We start from the raw sequence: 22076 nt of genomic DNA, 5'->3' as shown, positions 1-22076 counted from the left end.
GGTCTCTTAAAGTTCCACGGTGCTGGGAGCGCTGCTGCTCCGGCGCGTCTCACGTGCACCCCTGCCTTCTGCAACAGGTTGCAGGGTGCGTGGTGCGTTTGTGGCGCACGAGTCGTGGCCTGGCTGCGCGAGGGCTTTTGTTCGCTGCCTGCGAATTCCTCTCTCCTGCGGACACACGCACCCAGCATCCCCTCATCCCTTTGTTCACAGCTATTCTTAATCACGAAGAATAGAAGCACCTCAAAGAGGAGACCCCTCGCTAAGTGATGACCGGAGCCCAGCCCAGGGGATCCGGACAGGGCCCCCGGGAACTCGGACGACTGCCTCTTTTGTCGGTCACGGCGTTCATTTTTAGTCACAAATGACTCTATTCGTGTTGTGGCCCTCAAGAATATTCCCCCAGTAGCATGACAATGGAAAGTTCAAGTTGGACCATGAAGGCCGGATGGAGCGGCCACATACAACATGTATTCAACGCTGCGAGGCCCGCTCCTGTCCCCACAACCAGGGCACAGTCGCCCATTCGTACCCCTCGCCCCCTCTGATCTCCCGTCCTGGCCTCCACCGCCGCACTTCACTCTGAAAAGTTTGCCGCGGCTTTAGCACAGCCCGTATCAGACTCCGGGGAAGAGGGAGTGGCTGCCGAGAGTTGCACAGCGCGGGAGGGGAGTGGCATGGGCTGGAGGGGTGGGGGAGGTGAGGGTTAGGGAGGGGGGGACCTGCTGCCGGGCTTCTTTGTTTGCTCTCGGGGAACTTGGACAAAAGGAGAAGAAACTCCGCCGAAGTCGGTATCCTCTCCCGGGGCGCATCGAGAGGCCGAACTCCGGACACCCCCGCCGCCCCCGGGGCGTCCAGTCTCCCGGCGCGCGGGGGACGCTGCACAAGGTGAGTTCGCGCCGCCCTCTTTGTTTCTCTGAGAAGCCCGTCGCCCCCCGGAGCTGCCCAGGTGCTGGGCAGTTTGAGCCTCTCCCGAAGTCCTGACGGGAGAAACGAGCGCACCTTTCGCATTAAAGTTCGAGGAGCGCTCCTATTCCCTTCTCATTCTTAATAGGACTTAAGAACGAAAATGTTGGACATCGAGTTACTTTGTTTGCCAAAGAGCGTTGAGACCCTAGACGCAGATTAATTTATTTTAAACTTAGGAGCACTGACGCGTCGACATTACATATACTTGCACCTATTTGGGAACACCCAATTGGGGCAGTACATGGCAGACAATGGGAGACTTGTAGAGAGTGAAAACAAAAAGTTTAGAAAAAGTTAAGAAAAATACTGACATATTAGACTAGAAAGTACGGAACATCCCCGAATAGTTAGATTTGCCAAGTGTGCCAGCACATTTTCATAAGAATGCTCTTATCTCAACTTTCAACAAGTTCTGACTGTGTTTGTCAACAAAGGGGCAGGCGAGCGCCATTCACTTCTTCCTCGTTTCACTCCGGTAGAAGCCTATCAAAGGATGAGTTCCCTGCACCAGTTGCGACCCTTTGTGCAAGTAGAGGGAAATATGTTTTCACCCCCCTCTATATGCCTTTTGAGGGAACGAGGACCCACTTTTTGGCACCAGGCATCGAAAAACTTGGCAATAACGCTCCAAAGAAAGTACCCTCCCTCTATGGATGAAATGCTGATGACATCACTGAAGTGCAGCAGCCGCAAGTGGTCCAAGTCTTCGAACTATTTCATGATGAATTAGAAAAATGAGTTAATGCACCTCAAAATACAATGTTGGTCCATCTTCGCTGCCCCAGAGTTTGCCGCCCCTATTTCTATTGTTGGATGCAAGAGGGGTGAGTAAAGACAGACTCCATTTTCAATCCCTGGTCTGAGCGATAGGACACCCTAGCCTGTTTATTATTCAGTATTATTTTTGTGGACGGACTATGTATTACGTTCAAGTTATAGCAAGACGCTGAGGCTTCTACCATTGTTTGCAGGAAGAGGATGCTGGCCAGCTCCAGGATTTCTGGTAGGGAGGCTTTGCAAGTTTACATAGGCATAGCCTCGTCAGAGATCTGCCTACAAAATCAAGGTAACATGTTTTTTCCCTCCAATTTGATAGTGTATTATCCACCGCCTCTGGAGAAAATTCGAGTGTGCAATGGCAAAACCATTACACTGTAAGTAATTCAGTCAAGCCATCAAAAATACTTTTGTCAGATGGGTGGGGCTCTGCATCAAACTGGTGAGTAGAGGCAGACCATTGCCTTGCTTCCAACCAGACCTGCTGAAAATAACCACCTTCTCTGGGCATTCCACAAGTTCGGTTGAAATTGCCCTGTCCGGACTTTAAAATGGGGTTTTAGTCATATTTTTATTATTTGAATCATTTCTTTGCTACAACAAATCTTTTTATTGCCTGTACTGCTTTCCATGATATTGTGCCAGCTGCAAATCTCAGCGTTTACAGAAGTTTCCCTTTATGTTAATGGAATGTTCCCACTTTCCACCCACCATCTTGAACGTCCTATTTTTGTTTGTATCAGATGCCTAGCTCACTCACTTCCCCCCTCCTAACTATTCCTTGGCCCAGTAATAACATGGTGCTGCTGGAGTGAGGATGTATGTAGCTTGATGCAGTCTTTTGTGGGCCTCACACGTGTGTAAAGTGGTAGACCATTGAGAGTTATCATCGTCCCCGTCACACATTTCTGATTACTCATACAACCTGATTGGCATGCCTAAGAAGTCTGCGTAATGAATCCTTCCTAACTGGGGTACATTTACATTTCTTCGGTGAAGCTAAGTTGGAGTCCTTTTTGGTGGCAATGACACTATACTGTGCTTTTATAGTGGAACAGCAGTTTTTAAGGACAGACTCAATGCATTGACAATTTCAAGCTTTAAAATCATGGCGCTTTTAAAAAGTGCATTGTACTCTTCTGAATATTTTTAGGCAGAACTCTGCGCAGGAAGGCGCAGTGCTTGAAATTTGTTACAGCCCATGCTCTTTGGTTTTCTCAGTGCGTAAAGTTAGATCTTTATGTTTTGAAGTTGCCACACATCCTTCAAATACTCTTCCTGCGTTTTTATTCTTTCTTCATAAACATTTCAGTGATTATGGTCGTGGTGCAGAAGCTTGTGGCAAACACATGACTTCATTCTCTACTTCTATACGTTTTCGCCCAGTTTGTTTCATGGTAATACTATTTGAGACTCGTGGATGCATTATTGTGGCTCATCATATGTACATTGGAGGAAATAAATTCGAATTTGATCTCAATCCCAGAGTGACATCTCCACATGTTTGCATGCATTTTGTTTGTTAGACACTTTTTTCAACAAAGCAGCACTCTTTTCAAGAATGCGAGAAAGGAAAAGGTAATTCACTATGAACAATTGTAGATATTAGGAAAGTTTGCCTGAGCTCATTCAAAGTTGTGCTCTGAGTGTGTGCATTTATGCATTTACATGCAAAGAATATGAGAGGCTGTAGCCCAGGGAAATAACTGTGTTGTTTACTGGTAATAAGTAGAGATCTTAACCTCCCACAGTGGTGATCGAATATGGCCTTCTATTGCTTATGGTCTATGGGGCAGACAGTTCTAAATGGTACAGAAAGGTATTGGCTAGAGTTGTTATGAAAGTTTTAAAAAACATGACCCCTGAAGGTACATGTGTCCCAATGAGGCATAACAATGCAACCCGTGTGCACCAGTAGGCAGTGAATTGCCTTTTATTTTAAGACTGTTTTTCATTTTCTTTCCAGCACAACTCTTGATAAGTTGGTACTTTTCAGCTGTACAGAGGTTACATTTTTGGCCCTTTGTATTCACAAAATTATCGCTACGGCAAGCACGAATCAAGATAAAGAACTTGAATTTCTCACATGCCCACAAACTGTAAAAACAGTATGAAGTCATGTTAACCCTTGTCCTTTTTTTGTTTTAGGTCTTTACTGATTGCTTGGGAACACTGGATTATTGTGGCACGATGGAACATTTGCTTGGAGTTTGTTTTGGAAAGCTCAGCAGAAGAACTGGAATTGTCGTCAACAAGGTTTACGAAGAGACTAAGAGTCCTGTGCATTGTTTCTATGGATTTACATTTTTTTTTCCAAACCTGGATACCCTATCGGGTGATTAGCTGCGCTTTATAAATCCTGATTGATTGATTGAACCTACTGGAACATTTTGAGCTGTTGTGGAGTAGCACATGCATCATATGCGGCTGGCGGATCTCTGCAATCAGAAGAAGGTAAATGTTCTTCACTGACCAAGCAATAACTTCATGCTCAAACCTACCCTTTGTTTGCCTAACAGTCGGCTAATTGCCTTGTTTATATTTCTTGTGGTCATGTTTAGCACTTGTTCTATTAAGATAGCAAAGAGGGTTAATGTATCAGTTGCAGAGATATGTGTATAACCCTAGTGATTACAAGTGCATATATGTGTGAGTTGACTCAATCGTTCATCGTTCTGAGAAAGGTGATACAGGAGCCGCTGTTCAGTTGAATAATACGAAAATCTGTTATTGTACAAAAAAACTACAAGATTGTGGTAGGAAGTGTTGTAGGAAAACAAGATTGAGTGTGTTGGCAGAAGAAACGCAACTTAAGCGGAATATTAGAGCTTGCCTGCTTCGTCCCCTGAAAGTCCCTTTTCACGTACTCTGCCACAGCTAGCAACTCCCCCACGCTCAGCACCGTGCTCTTGCTCTGGTTTCTATCTTTACACCTGCATTGCCTGATATTTCTGATACATTCTCTTCTCCGGCACCTACACAGTATAAAAACTATGTTTGGCAGCTCATCAGGATGCAAAATGTAGAGCAGATGGGATTACTAAATGCTGCTGAGTTGCCTGCGGTTTACAGAGCTTTGTAGTGTAATGGAAGAAGATGTGCTACCAACTCTGGCACACTTGACCACAGAGTGTGTGTGTGTGTCAGTCACACAGCTTCCCTTAATGTTTTAAAGTACCGCACCACCAGATCAAAAAAAAATACACAGTACGTGGAGGTCACCCCATCGTTCACTTTGGGTATTTTAGGTTGTAAGTAGTATTGTGTTGACTCATTGTACCATGCTACTCTAAGATCTCTGGGATTGAATTGTATGATGAATAATTAGAAAACATTTGCTTGCTTGAAGCTTCTTGTGGATGTTGAAGTTACGACACAGCTACGTGTACCAACTTATTCTGTCACCGATGTAGAAGCCACTCATTAAGTAGTGTTAGCAGCCAGTGGGTACTTTCAGCTCTACTCTGCGAATCCTTGTTGTAGTCCCTGATATTTGCTGTGTGTGGTGGTGGGACAGGTGTAAAGGACTAGAGATTTTGTAGCCAATTGCTTTTGTGAGCATGTGAGGTAATACTGCGGGAGTGCTACTTCACGCACTCAAAACACCTTTGTGAATCTACCGAGAAATTTTCAACTTATTTTTAGTAAAAGAGCAAAGAGAGCACAGTCCTTTCTATTTATACTAATTGTCTATGATTATTCCCTGAATATTCCTTTCCAATTCCTATTTTAGATGCTCTGTGGCCAATTCAGAAAGACGTTTAAGAGTGGCCAAGCTGTTTTACAGGAGTGCTACTTCACGTACTCATAGATTCCTTGGCGAATCAGCCCCTTTTGTTTTGTGGACGCGGTTATTAACTACTACAGTCAAGGAAGCCAAAATACGTTTTGTTGACCGATTAAAAAGAAAACAGGAACTATTGATTGCATTAGCATTGCACGTCGTTAGCATGATTGAGCGAAGGCAACAGACCCACATCGCTTGTATTTCTGATCGTTGCTGTACTTTGGTAGGCTCAGTGCATGCAGTGGAACAATAGAAGTGGAGGCACGCTGTAGCAGAGTACCTGCTCGTTTCTGGGAAGTGCCGGTACTCTCCAATTAAAAGTATTATGTTTCCCTTTAAAAGTGCAGGTACGCTGCCGCTCAAAATAAAAAAAGTGCTGGTATTCCGTACCTTACAGTACCGGCCCATTTAAAGCACTAGGTAGGCTCCATTGCTTCCAAATATAACTCTGCTTGGAGTTTTGGTTAGCGCTAGTGTATCTGCGATAGATATTTTGGAAGAAGTCATCAGTGAAATCTCAGGCGCCCTGTTTTCCAGGTTTTCAGTATCAGCTTCTGTTCCAGCTTTAGATGATAGATAATGTGAGCATGGTTCTGCCCACGCAAGCACTGGGTTTTCTTCATTGGGTGAATTGTGGCCGTCCATTGGGGTGCCGGCCCCTCCAGTGCGAAAGAGGTGGTGAACACTAGATTAGCTTGTCAGGGTTCGTTAAGAGAAGTGGACAGCGGGAAGGCTTTTGTTTAACTTTCCTTACGGTCTATAAAGAGGATACGCAAAGAGCACACGGTAGCGGTACTGGGGACCCTCCCTTTAATATCATCGATGCATCCTGCTGATACCCCATAACAAGTGATCAAGGGTCGAAAGGTTTGTAAATGTCAGAGGAACCCAGAGATGGCACTATAGTGCCACGTTATTTGGTTACTCTTCAGACATAATATATTCAAGATAAAAAAAATCATTTCATAGCAGAGAGTGCGCAGAAATAGTGTAAAGTGAATTAGAAGGGTTGTAACGATTTCCAAAAGGTAAAAGTAAACACTCAGACAATATAATATCAATATCTGTCATTTGACATTTAATCTTCCGGCTTATCTTTAATGGGAAAAATATATATATATATATATATATATATATATATATATATATATTCACACATATAATTACACACAAACACACACACATATATATATATATATATATGTATATATATGTTTGTGTAGGTAATTTTTTATTGGCTAAAAAATACATTAAAACCTATTACTTTAATTAAATTGCCCTAAAAGAGTGCAGCAGAATCACAACATTTCCATTCCAAGCTCGGCCCTCCCACTCTCCCTTGTGTCTTCACTTTGACCCCTCTCGGTGGCTGGGTGTTCAGCTCTGCCTGCAAAAGCCAGTACTTGAATACAGATCATGCTACTAAAGCTGGAGCATACTTCTTTCACAAACAAAAGCATCAGTGCCTCAGTGCTTTCAAAGCAATTGTTCAGACTAGGGCAGGTGTCAGTGATTAGTTTACGTTTCTGCACATTCTCCCTTCTTCAGTAACCCTCTGCCATCTAATGTATAGACTGTTCAGAAGCTCTCTCTCAGTTTTATGGCAGATAATGGAGACTAGATGTCAGTATCTCCCGAGTGTCACACCATTTGGTGAAGAGGAGGGAAGCCAAGATTGGAACTTGTGTCTCCTTGTTCAGCATTTACCGTCGCAGTTACTCTACCACACCGAGATTGCATTGGGAGCAACTTTTTCCTGTTCTCAGGCGATTTCCCTACTTTTGTTTATCACAAAGACCAGCATTTTGAGGCAAGTACACCAGATGAATAGCATTTTCCTGAAAAGGGTTAAGGCACTGTACAAAAGCATCCAGTGCAACTGCTCTGAATAGATGTTTCCTTCGAAAGTGACAAGAGGGTTCTTAATGGTTGCAGCTTTGGCTTTGACATAGTTTCAGCTACAGCAATAAGGCCATTTGGGTTTCGAGCGAGGATCACATTTCCATCTGTGAGGATTTTTTTTTTCGTTTTCTGTTAGAAAGGGAAAACTGTGGCTATTCTTGAGCGAGTTCCTGAAGAGACCAGTGGTCCACGCTGTGCTAATGGATCTCTCGAAAGAGTTAGTGGAGCACTTTGTAGTGATTGCACGTAACTGGTTTTCTCTTGCTTCACTCCATTTGCTTGTTTGGCTGGGTGGCTATTCTTTTAGCAGCATCCTACTGCTAACTTTATTTTTAGGCACATATTTGTGTGCTCCTTTCTGTAAGCAAACTCAGGGACTGAGCGCACACTGCAGAAATCTGTGTACAAGTCACAGTATCTAAGAACTCAACAACTGACCTTTTGTCCTTATGACGCTGATAAAATGAGTACCGTTGAGCTGACTAATAATAGTATGAACTCTTTAGAGCCAATAGACTGTTCATTTTTTGGACTATTGAATTGGTTTATATTAATTTTTAATTCCTCTCCTTACGGAGTTTAGAACGGAGGAGGTAGGTGGACAAGGATGACACCTCCGATTGTGGGTGTACTGTATGCACAAGTAGGTGCTGTGTGGAGATCTTCCAAGTAATCCTCACTCCCCCGCTCCGAACTGGCAACTCACCTTCCCTTAAGATGAGGTAGATTTTTGTTGGTTTCAGGCCCTTTGCTGTTGCGACGTTTGTCAAAAGGCAAAAAAAAAGAACTAAATTATGGTACCTCAGAGGAACCACAAATGTAACTATTGCCTACTAACAAACGCATTACATCATGCTCAAACTGTGTAGGCCTAGGTAAATCACTTCTTCACCCCCGTTCCACTTATTTATTGGACAAAACTGGAGGTGCCAATATTTGAATGAGGTTGCTGTGTGCGTCCTACAAAAAATACTGAAAATAAGTTCAGTACTTTCTGCAACACTATCTCCACTTCCCATCCTTTGGCTTTATCTGTCTCCTTTACTCTTAAGGCAAGAAGAGATTGACAAGTACATGGGGTATCATTTGTTTGGATCTAGGCTTCCGTCATGAAATAGTTTTTGTGGCCAAGAGACGCACTAGGCAATATGTAATGGAAAGTAAGCGAGTCCCTCTGCTGCAGTGCTACCCCCCGAGTTGGATAGGGATGGGGATGAAGGGAGAGAGAGGCCATCACAGCCATAGGCAGGTCCCTCACGTGTCGAAGATTCAGAGCTCATTGAGCTTCACACAGTATGTAATGGAGGACTTTTATGAAGGCAGTACCGCATATTGGCAGCACAGTATATTGGTTGCCTGGAATGTCGTTTCTTGTCCTACAAGGCCCTGGTTCCTCTATTTGTTTTATTAGTAGACATATATGTTTGCCTTACTGTCCTTTGTGCCAGTGGCCCTCAGCGAGCCCCTCCCTCCAGAAACTCCTTTCCTGGGGTGCTTTACACCCCTAGGCAATATCTTTTTTTGTTTGATCTGTTTATTACGTTTTTCTCGTAACATATGGACATAACAATCATCGAAGGCAGTAAATCACAATGTAGCTGTAAGCGATTCTGGAGGTGAACTTGTGCCCCCCCCCCAGACAAAATCTTGTGATGAATCTTTTTTTTTGTCTTTGAAACAGGTCTATCTTTACCGTCCTCTCCTCTTTGAATGGTTTCTTTCTCTTCATGTTTGTGCTGCTCTTGGCCCAGTGTTGCTTTGGCATGCATCTTTTGAGGTTTTTTGGACTTATGCTGGTGACTTTTTTTCCGGCCGATAAATAGTCTCTTTATTGCGATGTGCGCTTTTAGACGTGTTCATTCGTTGTTCTGCATGTTGACTTCTTTACTAAAGCTTTGCTTCTTCGCTTATCTATGCTAGCTCAGTAGGTTGATTGTTTGCTGCTGGAAGACTGCTTTAGTGTCCAGTCACAAGTTTAACCCCAAGGGAGCTAACTGAACTTTCATCCTTCTGAGGTGGATAAAATGGACACCGTTCAGTCGGGATAACGAAATGTGTCCCAAAGGCTTTAATGACACAAGTTTGTGGCAGGAAAAATTGGATAACCGCAGCCTTGTTGGTACAATTTTTACATGCCTGTTTCCCTTTGCGTGCTGTAGCGTTCATCATTTTACTGTTATTATAGTTTTCCTACAATATTTGTTGGGAGGGTGGAGAGATAATAGATTATTGTTAGAAATAAATAGGGGAAGCACGATAAGAACTAGCCTTGGACAGTTTCCTTGGATTTTATAGCATTGGTGCTCACAAATTTCAAAACACTTGTAGGAAATGCTGGGTCAGTGAGTAGGCGTGCAGCTCACTGGCCATGCAAGTCTTGTGTTGCCAAGTGTATCCTTCGGTGTACAAGGGAAGGGTCCAGAACACTCTGCTGTGCACACCGAGCACCCTCCCTGGCCCACAGGTACTGCCTCATTGGTTGCAATACCCTACATCTCCTTTTCGCACCCAATCACAATGGCAAAAGCAGGCTTGGCACGAATTCTGAGAAAGCAAATTTATTCCAGCTCAGTAGTCTGCAACACCAATTAATACAGCAAGCGGGAGAGCAGACTGCGATCTCAGCCTGCCACATCTGTGTGAAAAATGCAGTCTAACGCCTTAAAATCCTGACGCGTTTGGCTCAGTCACTCTTACTGCGTGCGTTGAGGCGGTGTACTTCCAACTCAATTGAGTAAAAATTCAGAATAGCACAAATAATGTCTGCCATTGCTGTTGATAAATAGGTGGTGGCACCAAAAACTGATATAGAAAGAATGCCAGCTCCTATAATGAGAAGGAACAAGACTACGAAATAAAGATATGACCAGAGAAAAGGCCTCAGTTCCTCTAACGGGTACTGTGAATAGAGCTGTTTACAAGGAGATCGTGGGAAAGAGGGGTTATTTCCAAATATATACTTATGTTTACTACAGAATGCCTCTCTGTTCTTCCTAATTTAGCCCTTCGGGGTAATATTTGGGGTTAAAATGTAAGTCGGCAGTTTGCCAGGCAGTCCTGTCCTCTTCCCTCAAGTTCACAAGCTTGTTAAAAGAGAGTTCTGTGGATTAATGTGTCTGTTCCAGAAATGTGTGTGAAAGTTCTAGGTGCAATGCCAGCATGTACTGTCCCAGCCATCACCCGCCAGCGGCATATGATTTAGGGTGATAGTAAGAATTGCTAAATCCAGTATTATGAGGACACAGGATGGGTGTCGTGATCAAGCGTCTGCTGAAAAATGAGATCTTACTATTATTTGTGATTGGAACGAGAATGTAATAAGTGATTCCCGAGCACAGAACCATAGTCTGAGGCTCAATTTTCTAATGTTTTTTACATTTAAAAATGATGGATTATTAATTTACGAGAAGACGAGAAAGCCCACATTGCCACAAATAACTTTGGTCATTGCAGAAAAGAGATGCTAATGGCTTAGCTGAGGGTTGCCTCATTTCCATGGAGGGCTGCACAAGGGTATTTATTGTCTACAGACAAATCCCCAGATTGTGAGTGAAAGGTGAGATTTCTGTCATCCTGTGTTCATATTAAGTTTAAAGGAAATTGCTGATGTTACATTTGCTTTGTTGTACCTGACTTTGTACCCTGCACACACACTTTCTATGAAAAGAGCGCACAATCTGATTGCACTTTATTATTCTTTGTTATGCTGGGGCTTGAAGAAGCGAGGCTCAGTACAGACAGGGGGTGTTGCCCACAGGCGGCCTGCAACAGAGGCCGTGGCAGTTTGTGCAGTTGTGCCCATGCTCAATGACGATCACACTTTTTACATTACTAACAACATGGATACACTTTATAAATTGAGAAGTCTGTCTTTCTCCCATCCCTCATACTAATGAGATTTTGTAAGTGAAAATCTACTGAGTTATATAAAATTGGATTAAGAACACCACATATGTTTAGGTCTGGCATTAGCCAAGTCATTTTCATGTTACTCAATTATATATATAAAACACGTATAGGGGCTTTCAGCTAGCCCTCTTCAACCATCGGTCTGTTATTTTGTCATTTAAATTTTTCATCTGTCCTTCACACCACACAGCATGGGGGAAGTGTCAGCCCACTTCAGCCGTTGGCTAACTTCACTGTGAGTGGCGGCATTCTGCCCTTTTAAAAGGAGCACGTCCAAACACAACAGAGTTATCTTCAGTGCCACAGATGACGATGGTAGTGGGTGCTTTTTGAGTCCCAAAAATATTTTTGCTTTTATGTTTATTTTTTAGATTGACGAGGCCTAGAAGCTTCTCTAGCAATACAATTTTGCAAGACCCAGTTACAAAGCAAAATTATAATTCAGAAAGCTAAAAAGCTGGTATCCAATACCATACCGATTGGCTTTGCCAGTGCTTGCTGGGAATAGTGACTCAATGAGATGCAGGGGTCTGTCACAGATTGTTGAGCAAGTCAGATGTTATAACCATACTTTTAAATAGCGCCTTCTGGGTCCCAGTGCCAGGTGGCACAACCCAGGCTTCCTCCTTGGCACAGCACTCTTTACTGGGAAGGGGTGATCCACGAGGCGAAGTCATCCATTATTGAACGTTATACCCCAGGATTTACGACGGGTCTCCTTTTTTTCTCTATCTGGGAAGAGATGTGACCCTGAGATGACCGCGTTTCCTTCTCTGAGCTCTGCAGGAGGTTCTGTGGCCAAGGCCTCATTCAGTACTGCTGCCCTTGCTGCATGTCACTCCAGGAACTGACATCACCACTATGCTTGAGACAGTGAATCATTCTGAGCTTGCTGGAAATACCAAAATCCCCTGTTCAGTTTCTTATAGAAAGCTTTATACCGCTTGTAAGCATGTTTACAATTTTTCAAAGATGATTGGTCTGATGGACCGGGTGTTGGTAAAGTTGCCAGTTAGTCTCTTTACACCAAGGCACACCTTTATGCGTGTGTCCCTTGACACTTGCATGTGAGAGATGATCCCAGCTTCCTGACAGTGCAGGCTGCACTCATGTTAACTGGTGTGCTGGGGCACACCATTAAGTAATATTAACAAATGTAGAAGGAAGGACTTCGAAAAGGCTTGATTTTTCACTTGAAGCAGTTTCCTTCGAGTGATGTGGTGGGTGCTTTGGTTTCTCTGTGCCGACAACTGGCGGTTTGTGATTTCATGGTTATAGTTTTGGTCAATGAGTAGCACCTTTTCATGTCTCTACTATGGCAGTGGCTCCTCTTGAGGATTTAGACGCAGGAGGAGGCTCAGCTTCTCGTCCACGTTCAACACCTTCCAGAATCCTCTTGTGGCACCATTGACAGCTAAAGGCACCTCTCCACGACCCTCCCTGCCGCCTCCCTCTTCCCCGCAGGAGCGCGCACTCTGCTTCTGTTGTTCAGCATGCTGGTGATGTCACCATCAGCCTATCACGGTTGTTTCCAGGACACAAGACAACCTGCAAGGAAGCTGTCAGGAATAGGCAGAAAAGGATTTTTGTCTCATTGAAAATCCAGTTAACTGTTTCATGGACAGCAGTAAGAAAAAGAAGCCGGCTTCTTTGTGTGTGGAGCAAGTTCTCCCTTTTTTCAATGTCTAGTGGGACTCGTTTGGCTTCTATTCCATTGATTTGCTTTACGCAGTAAAGACAGCAAGGCCGCGGTGGCACCATATTGTGTTTCAAGCGGGTGGATAACAATGTCTTAATGGACTCCAGTGAGGTTTTGAGGCTTCTAAGGGGCTGAATGGATTTCAGTAAAAGCATGAGTCGCTCCCCACCAACAGCTGAGCACGCTAGTGTACTAGGGAATTTTTTTAGAATCTTTTGAGAAATAATACATATGTATGTATGTATATACATACAGCTTTTTCCTGTTATAGGTCAACATTGTTCGACAGCAAGCGCAAGTAATTATGTATGGCTTATTTATTTTGATGCTCCTCAAATGAATTCACGGTTCGTTCGTCTGAAAAGGTTCTTACACTGCCCTGCCTTCGTTTAAGGACTGCGTCTGAGCAGGTGTAGCCTCAGTTAGAGATTTTTGGTGATACAGTGTGTTGAACAACCTTCAGAATTCTTGGATTGATTTTCAGTGGGGACAGACATATATGTTTTCCGTCGGTCAAGCGTGCTTTACTCTGAGGTGAAACTGTAACTTGGAATAAACTGAAACCCTGAGTACTATTTTCTTGTTAAGTCGAGCTGATGAAAGTTGGAATTACTGAGCATTGAGGCGTGAGTGAGTGACTGTCAAACTGAACGAAATGTAAAGTTGAATGGGGGATGGAGCGAGGACCTCACTGGTCCAATTTAGCCGTTGGAACTTTCAACATAGTTCAAATGCCTGCCTGCTCCCTTTTTCAAAGCTGCAATACCATATTTACGTAAAGCTAGCTCTGTTGTCTCGAGGGTTTAGCTCAGTTGTCTCGAGGGTTATTTGTTGTCATCGTTAACAAATTGATTATTTGGCCCTACTCAAGCTTGGGTTTATTATTATGTGAATACTGCTGGAAAGGGCTTTAGCCACAAATTGCATCATGGCCCTATGCTTTGTCCAGTGTCTTGCGTGCCAGTGCTGCCGAGGATTCATCCTAACGTGGTCATACGTGCCTACAATTTAGCCCAAAGTCTAGCTCAGATTGGCTACCGCCTATCCTCATGCTTGTGCTGGTTGTCGCGAGAGCACAATGCCACATCCCCTTCTGGTTCAGAGCCTTATTCGACCTCGTGGGTGCACGTGCTTGCTTTCTGTATCAGTTCATGTCCTCCACAGCCTACTTTGAGGTAATACGATATCGTAACATGGCATAATGAGCTTCAGATTGAAACAAACTCTCTCCACACACTTTCCTCTTTCTACTGTTGGTGAACAAGAACACACAGCGCACAACTTATTGTAGAATCTTAGTCCTTGTGATAAAGTCTGCACTGCGTGGTGATGACTCGCCACTCTTATCTTCATCCTTCATTAGAAAATAGCTCCTGATTTGCAATAAGCTGCCGAATGCTCTCGGTGGGATGGTTTTGTAGTTTTCTGTAAAGAAAAAGTCTAAGTGAAAGCTGGGTGCCCAAATGCAGGCACGCACAGCACCCACAGAGTGAGAATGGTGTGTTGCCAACAAAATACAACAGTCTGTAAATTCCGCCAACTATAGCGGCAGCAGCACTGCAAGCTTTCCTGTGCGCGTTCCGAGTCCACACTGTTATTCTTTAGGGGTAGGGGGTTGCCTTACCCTTTTTCCCTTTTTTGGCCTAAAGTGCAACACATTTTGCCTGGCCAAAACACTAACCTTTAGGTAAAATAAAATATTGAAGCAAGCTCTCACTAGATTGGCCACAATCATGATGCCTTTCTTTGGAATGATTTAGTTAAAATGCCAGTGAAATGCTTCTTGAGTCTTCTGATTATTGTCTTTATTGTGTTTCGACTTGAGAACTCTAGTGTGCAATGTCTGTGGTTTGGTCCACCCATAATGCGGATACATGAGTAACCGTGTTGTGGCCATGTTCTTGATATAGGTTTGGTTTAGCTGTCAGGCAGTGAATTGCTGTCCTCGTGCTGTCATCCAGTCATGCTCTCATCCAGTCTGGTGCATCCTTGCAGTCACTGCCTCTATCATCACACCTACACGGACTGTGCTGGTCACTTGCAAAACGCCAGGCCATCTTCCTCTGTGAATTCAGCGCTGTTTCTCTCGATTGACCTTCTAGTCAGCCAACCAAACCTTGGCTATTTTTGACACCCTATGCAAAGGATGAGTCTATACACTTTTGGTGTTCGGGCAGTAGGGCGTAGGCTTTTACAATAGAAAGAACCATGTATATGAACAGATCTTAAGGTTGCAATCCCTCTTTAATCATTTTTCAAGACGAAAATGCGAGCACCCTATTACGTTTTAGGTCTGGATAGAACAAGCGTTGGCGTTTTCATAAAGAAAGCCTAAGATAAGATCAAACTAATAAGGACAATCGAGATAACGTCCTTCTGACAAGATGTCCTAAAAGGCTACATTACAATAACAGAACAAGCTTTGGCAAAGCCACTCGGTCTGATATTTGCTTTCAACCGTTTGTGTTGGCCATGCTTATTTTGCTTTGCCATGGTTTTTGCAAAAGTTTATTCTTGTGAAAGCTGTCGAACCCTGGTTAAAAAACAGAAATCTTTTTTTGATCAAAGAAAGCACACATTGTTATAGAAGCGCGTGGCACTAAAGGTGCAGATGTGCTCATTGTGAAAGGACAGAGTGCCTTCACTCATAGTGAAGTAAGTCAGTGGGTGATGTAGGTTGACGCATAGCCCCATGCCGTGCGGATAAAAAATGTGAATGACACAGTAACAGACCAATGGAATAAAGAGGGCTGACTAAAAATCCCTATAAGTAAATGTTCTATCCATAGAATTTTATTAAGATGAAATGTCCTTCGCTAAATACTAAAGACCTCAAACGCATTAGTAACACTAATAGGTGTGGGGTTAGCTGCCAACCTCTTGGCTTTGTCAATGTTTCTCATTGTTTTTGCTGAGGAGAGGAGCTGCAATATAAAAACGATTGTTAAAAGCTAAAGTATTTTTGGTATCAAAGAGTATACATTGCCAGGGTAGTCCCTGGCACTGAAGAGAACTACTTTGTGTGCGGATGTAAACCTTGTGAAACATCGTAATGTCATCACTCACAGTGAAGCCAGTCAATGGCTGGAGTGGCCTGTCTCATTGCCCCATGTTGTAGCTGCAGGCTGCAGAAGAAAAAAAGTGACACAAAAGATCAATGGATGAAGAGGCTGGTGAAAACGTGGGTGTGTGTTTGTGTGTCTATATGTATATATGTGTGTCTGCATAAATGTGTGTATATATATATATATATACACACACACATCCACGCGCGTGTGTGTGTATATATATATATATATACATATACGCAGACACACATATATACATATAGACACACAAACACACACCCACGTTTTGTGTGTGTGCTCCGATCAGAGTCAACGTAATAAATATATGTATAATCTAAAGGTCGTGGCCACGCAATACCTAAACAGGAAGTCCTCACCTGTAGCACCTCTTTTCATCTGTAAGTGTGCCTACGCTAAACTCATGTTTAAATAGTAAACTTGTTTAATATATTCAAATAGATAGTTTGTAATCTGTCAGTTTGGTTGTGCTGAACTCACAATGCCAAACAGTGCTCATAAAAATTAGTGCATTTATGTTTATGGTTGTTCTAAACATTGTTGTACATTGGCAAACGCCACTGCTGAAGTTTTTGTTTTTGAGTACTTTATGTTCACTAATTGACGTTCTTGAAAAGTACATAGAAAGTATGCCTTCACCATGTATGCTTTCCACAGAAAATCACACCTCTATGCATTTTAGGCCTCACATGACAAATAGTATGCACTGTCACCTGTGAGACATTTTGTTTGCTTTCAGTGGATTTAGAGCCTGTCCATTGCTTACTATTGGTTGGCTTTTATCATCACTCTCATTTACTTGCTTCTCATTTGTTACAGCCTACTCTTCTTGTGTTTAACCCTCCTCTGGAGCAACTCAAAAGTACTTGTGCTGCTCCCGTTCTTGCATTTTTTTGGGAGTTATATTTTAGGTCTCGCCTGAGAGAGCGAATGCACTGTCGCATACAAAACATTTTGTTAGCTTACAGGGAGTAGAGAGCCTGCCCATTGCATACCATTGATTGGCTTTATCGTCACTCTCATTTCCTTGCTTATCTTTGGTCAGCTAGTGCCGGCTTCACTTCATCTTCATGTGTTTGTCCCTCCCCTAGAGTAATGCTTCCTTGTTCTACTGTGTCTTTCTATTGCTCGCACTTTTGGAGGTACTTTTTGTTCTTTTAGTGGCTTGCCCCGTCATGTTACCTGTCCCGTTGTTGCTTGCCCAACCCCCCACGTTGTTGCTATTGCCTTTTCCCTTCCACTGTCCCAGCGTTGTGTTGCTTCTCCTGTCCCTTCCACCCCTCTACACATTGAGTTTCTTCTTCCATGGTCCTAGCCCCCTCCTGCCACTGTCTCTCATGTTGCTTGCCCCCTCCCGCTGTCCGTAGTAGGCCATCCCCACCTGTCATAACAAAAAAGCTCTAATGTGCAGCTAGTGCTAGCTCCCTCTTAGAGCTTTTTTCTAACTCTAAATATTTGTTTTTTATTTTATTTAAGCTGCAGTGCCCTACCACATTGTTACTTTCCCCTCCCACTGTGTCCCCCATTATTGCTTGCCCCCTCTAACACTTTTTCTCCATCCTGCATTGCTTGTCCCTCTTGTGCCACCTCAGACAAAGCATTAGCAAATCCAAATAGCTCCCACATATTCAAGAGCTATTTGGCTTTTTCAATGTTTTTTAGCCATGTTCTGCGGCAGTGCTACTGCTCTACAGTATGTTGAAAGGAACAAAAACAAGCATTTGCAATGCAATCAGTCTCACCTTTGGGACCTTATATGTATTTAGCTATGCAGCACATTAGTCTGGGGGCTGAAACATCTATTGTTCTTTAACATGAAGGGAAAGTGAGCACCAAAGTGCGTGACATTCCAGGAATGGGAACACATGGAGAGAAATATTGCCTTTCAGCGGGAAATGGTATACACCAAAGCTCTGTTTTTAATATAAATTAGGGCCTTCAGTGGTCATATCACTGAAAATACAAGATTTGAAAAAAATATTATTTTTTACGGGTGCTTGTGGAGGACAATTTCTATTGGCCTGGAATCTAGAGGATGTTAAAGTGATTCTGGTATTTTTCTGACCTTTACTGGTCGTTTTCTACAAAAAAAAATTAAATAGAGGCAGTTGCCAGAAACATTTAAAAAACGAAAGACCCTCAGCAGGAAGCAATTCTGGTATTTTACTGACCTCTACTGATCGTTTTCTATTAAGACGGTTAAATAGAGGCAGTTGAACAAGCAGAAAGCAATTCTGGTATTTTACTGACCTCTACTGGTCATTTTCGATCAAGACAGTTAAATAGAGGCAGTTGAACAGAAAAAAAAGTCCCTAAGCGGAAGCAAACAAGTCCTAGGGCTGATCTCCAGGGCCCACAAAGTACATATACATATAAGTATAAACTAAAGTATATACAAGAGGTTTTGAATGCTCGGCCTAAAAAGCGCTATGATGGGGCCAGCATTGACTGTATCATAGTTAGGGCTCCTGGTTTCATCGTATTTATTGTTTTGACATTTGTGTCTGTATTTATCCATATTTATTTATGCTCATTTTATCTGCATTTGTCCATATCCATTGTTGCTTAGTGTAAAAAATGAACCTGCGATGGGTATATTTCCAAATGTATTCAATGGACAAACGTTTTACTCATGTTTTAATTTCCAATGGGTTTTAGCTATTTACAATACAATGCAGTCATTTGAAAAACATTTCTATTGTAGAACAGCTTAAACAGTTGTCCTGCTGCAATTATTTAAGCTTCATTAGGAAATCTTATTCCTATTCTTATTCTTTTTAATTCCTCTACCTGTAAATCTACACAGCTAGTAGCACTCATGATTGACAGCAGTGAAAATCGTCCCCCCAAAAATTATTTTCCATATATGTCCATATACAAAAAATAAAAAATACAGATAGGGAAATAGATGGGTTTCTGTATATATTTATCAGTAAAAATCAGTTAAAATGTAAAAGTGGGAGCCTTAATCATAGTTTTTTTTTTACTTCCAGACCTGCTAAACAGCAACCGTGCTGCTGTACAGCACGGCTAAAAACATATTGATCAAGCCAATACATCTTGTACAGGAGAGACCTTTTGGCTTTACCAATGCCTGTTGCTTTTTGTTGAAGCACTCTGTGAGAGTGCATGTGTTTGGGAGCTGACTGCCTCGAGTGCCTCTTTCTCCCCCCACTGTCCATTCAACTTTGTTGCTTTCCCCCTTCTCCTGTCGGTGTTGTTGCTTGACACTTCCTACTGTCGGTGTTGTTGCTTGCCCGCACCCGCTGTCTGTGCTGTTCCTTGCTACCTCACGCCCTCCTCCCACTGTCCGTGTTGTTGCCACCCACTATCTGTGTTGTTGCTTGTCCCCGCTGTCCTTGTTGTCGCTTGCCCAATGCCCTGTGTGTGTTGTTGCTTGCCCCATCCGCTGTCCGTGATATTACTTGTTCCCTTCCATTGTCTGTGTTGTTGCTGGAGGCCACACCATATTTGTGTTGTTCCATGCAAACTCCCTCGCTCCTTCCACTGTCCATGTTGCCCCCCCACCGGCAATAAAAAAAGCTATATGAAGCGGACATAGGCTGCATCATATTGTTTCCTTCTCCCTCCAGCAATTGAAAAAGCGTTGACAAAGCCAATAGCTATTGTAGATGATAGTTATTGACTTTGCCAAGGCTTCTTTTTAAGCCAAGCCGCATGGCAGCAGAGCTGCTGTACAACATGGCTAAATAAACATTGGCAAAGCCAATAGCTTTTGTCTCGTTGATGAGACTTATTGGCTTTGCCAGTACGTGTTTTAAGTATGCTTGCTTAGGTCAATGCCTTTACAAGGTGGGATGTAAAAATCCACGCATACGGCCCCCTGCAGAACTGATACCTCTACCTTCATGTCTTTGACAGCTATTCATAATTAGTTGTTACTCACTTTGAGTACCTATGCCTAATTTCATTATGCTCCCTAACTTATTTATCGTTCCTGCTAGGTGTGTATCTGGGCTACACCTTATTTTCAAGTTCTCCAGATTTACATTGTACCTCCCCAACTGACAGAAAAATGGACCAGCACTCTGAAAGATTAAATGTGCATGTTTCTTGCCTTAGTTCTCCCTTGTTTGTTCTTAATACGGACCTTTTTGTCTCCCGATTCAGTTTCATTTCCTGAGTTGTGTCTTTGGGGTTCAAAGGATATCACCCTTTCTTGTTTTTACTATTTCTTTTTCTCCTATGGCATCCTGATCAATTGAAGGAAAAAAGTAATTGTAACTTTTAGTTTTAGTTTCAGATTCTAGTTACTGATTTTAGTTTGTGCATGCGGAAACCTCTTCTGTAATGTTACTTCACTAGTGTCTCCCTTTGGATACTCGTCCAACTCAGAACTCTCTTCATTTGGGAGTAAAGCTTAATTAAGCATTGGATTTCATGAGTGTCACCCCTCTACTAGATGGGAGGTCTCTCCAGTGCATTGTAGAACGAGATTGACGTGCCACACCCCCTACTGTTATGTTACTCATCAATGAGCAGTCTATTCAACTTCACCACTGCTCTGAAACGTCATAGATTATGGTTAAAGTTCTCTTTTGGTGAACGGTGTCGGCAGAGAACATATGAAGTGAACTTTTCAAAAGGTGTTTACCCTACACACAGCCTAAAAAAAAAACCTCAATGAGGGTACATTGATTCAGGGCACGTGGAGGGAAAGCAAGTGTTATCTTACCATCATTTATTTGTAGAACCCACATCTTCTACCATTTGTATCCTCTTGTAGCATTTTGTGGGGTTTGGACTCTGTTTAGTGCTTTGGGACTCTCATTGACTGCAAGGTCGGTGTGCGGTTTAGTTAGAGAAGATCTGGCCGCCAGTACATTGTTTTTTGTTTAAAAGGAAGAGCAGACAGCGTGCTAAATGTTCTATAGAAATGGCATATGAACATTCATCCAGCCTCGATTGACGGAATAACATTTTAACCAACTTACCCTCGCTTGTAAAAAATCAACAATTATTGCCATTTCTTCTTTCATCATAAGTCGTTCCGGAAGTCCCGCTCCGATAGCTGTCGTTTCAATGCTCCATACCAAGATCTTCATGAAGTCTTCTGTTTCATGTACAGATTCAGTCATCTGGTGAATCAGCCTTCTATTCTTATGTAGTTGATACAACGAGTTCCATTGCGTTATGCAATATATATACATATATATTATTTAACCTGGAAAAGACCATGTTGTATGTGTCATTTGAACAAGTTCGAGTTTGTATATATCAGCCCGGCATGTTTAGTTGTTTGATATGGATAGTTATTCACTGCCACGGACCAAAATCTATGCTTCACATTTATCCTATGTATTCCAGACTTAATTTCCACAGTCCTGTCCGTACTTAGCCAACTATCACCTACCGGATAGAAGAATAGGATCAGATGTATAGTTACACTGCCTAAATAGCTGTCTTTGAAGTCTGTAGTGCATCATTTTTATGGGAAGGGTCTCCTGATCGCTTAGGCTACAGCCTTTCGCTCATTTCTCCTACCCACACCACATTACTAAACATCTAACTGTTGGTATTGCAAGGGCAGCAGAATTGGCTAGAGTTTAGATGGCTCTATAATAGTCTGATTAGAGAGGCCCGGATAGTCTGGGAGAGAAGGCCTGCATCGTGATTGCCCTCCACATGAGCGTGTGACTGTGCCTGCTGCAGTTTCTGAACCCATAGGCACATCACATGATTTACCAACAGCCCATCACAGAGGCTATGTGCAATATCAGATGATTCAAGGGAAGATTTGTCTTGCCTAAGCAGAAACCTGCTTCTCCTGCTCATTTTAGGACCAGTCCTTGGATGCTGCTTCCTTCCCTGTTGAAACGTTTGTGTTTGCTGGTGTTTTCGGCAGTCTCAGACATGAACGCATCAGAATCACTCCCCAAGATATGAAAGCTTTGAACTTCAAGCCCATAGCCTTTTTTTCACCTTTTTT

The 22076-nt window shown here is 42.9% G+C and overlaps 1 long non-coding RNA gene across 1 annotated transcript in view; it reads left to right on the top strand.

Moving 5' to 3' along the window:
* The first annotated feature begins 727 nt into the window (after nucleotides 1–727).
* LOC146822889 (uncharacterized) overlaps nucleotides 728–22076 on the top strand; it is a 382498-nt gene continuing 361149 nt past the window's right edge. The window contains exons 1-2 of the long non-coding RNA XR_014962092.1: nucleotides 728–885; nucleotides 3892–4197. This is a non-coding gene — a long non-coding RNA (uncharacterized LOC146822889). The remainder of the gene's footprint in view (nucleotides 886–3891; nucleotides 4198–22076) is intronic.

Source organism: Triturus cristatus, chromosome 5_2 (genome assembly GCF_964204655.1).
Source record: "Triturus cristatus chromosome 5_2, aTriCri1.1, whole genome shotgun sequence".
Classification (NCBI taxonomy): domain Eukaryota; kingdom Metazoa; phylum Chordata; class Amphibia; order Caudata; family Salamandridae; genus Triturus; species Triturus cristatus.
This window is presented reverse-complemented; position numbering and strand designations above follow the sequence as displayed.